The sequence below is a fragment of the Cricetulus griseus genome, chromosome 6, assembly GCF_003668045.3.
Source record: "Cricetulus griseus strain 17A/GY chromosome 6, alternate assembly CriGri-PICRH-1.0, whole genome shotgun sequence".
NCBI classification, from domain to species: Eukaryota; Metazoa; Chordata; class Mammalia; order Rodentia; family Cricetidae; genus Cricetulus; species Cricetulus griseus.
Genome location: NC_048599.1, coordinates 16,803,000 through 16,804,160, shown reverse-complemented (window position 1 = coordinate 16,804,160; position 1,161 = coordinate 16,803,000).

Below are 1,161 nucleotides of genomic sequence, written 5' to 3'. Positions count from 1 at the left end.
CTAAACCAATTAAATGTCATATATTCTGTAGGTCTTTGAAAGGTCTGAAGAATATCTATACATCTCAAATACATCTCTGTATATCTAGAAAACCTAACTAACCTAACTGTAAGTTTTGACTATTATACCTGACTATATACAATCTGTATCTAATTATGCATTACATTTTAAAAGAGCTGTATAAACACAATACCTAAATGAGAGGAGAAATATGCATATCACAAAATTGACCTTAAAGTTGTATCAATAAATGAAAATCCATACCAATGCAAAGTATTCATTTCTATATCCTATTCCCGGTTGTTTTTTTCCCTTTAAAAAGAGATTGACTGTGATCGTTACAATTTATAACCAATCCCATGTAAATGAAAACAAACATTTATAAACAATATTTGGGAATTTGGGTGTCGTTCATTCCAAACTGCTTCCTGCTGGTTGGGGACGATGTCCATACCATGGGGATCATGATAAAACACAGAAACCTGGCCAGGTCCTTGTTTTTGTAGTCTGTAAGGCTGTATCATCTTAGCTGTTTTAGATGTTGGATCACCTGGGACAGTGTTTTAGGGGGGTCTTGCTTGATCAAACCATATTAGTCTAGAAGGAATCCATAGCTTTACATTTTCTGTGGAAACATAAGCAAAAATTGTTTTTCCAAGTAACCTGTCCTTATATTTAAATTTAGAAGTCAAAGCATTTTTAAACACTTTATCTTGTTTCTTTTTCTCTCATAAGCCTACATATATTTTTAAACACACTGTAAACCTTTAGAGGTTTTTCTTCATCTGAATCTGTCTTTACTGTAAATCTTTACCTTTTTCTGGCCACACAGTCTTTTATCTAATAAACAACATTGCTAAAATTAAAATGGTGGCTGTTTTAGCCGATGTCTTTCCAAGATGGTGGGGGGGGGCAGGAGTACATTTATCACCAGGACTGAGAGCTGTGCTTACTGCCTTGGTCTATGCTACCATCAAGGAGCATGGTGCCAGCTTGGAGATGTGGTCACTGCCACTGCCAGTACACACCATTCAATTGTTAGCAAGGCCTTTTAAGAGAGCCCTGTGGTTTTTTCCACTTATGCTGAGTCAGGAAACCTCCCTTAAGGGAGCGGCTCGAATATCTGCTTGTCTCTAGAAAAACAGACCACCCAAGAAAATG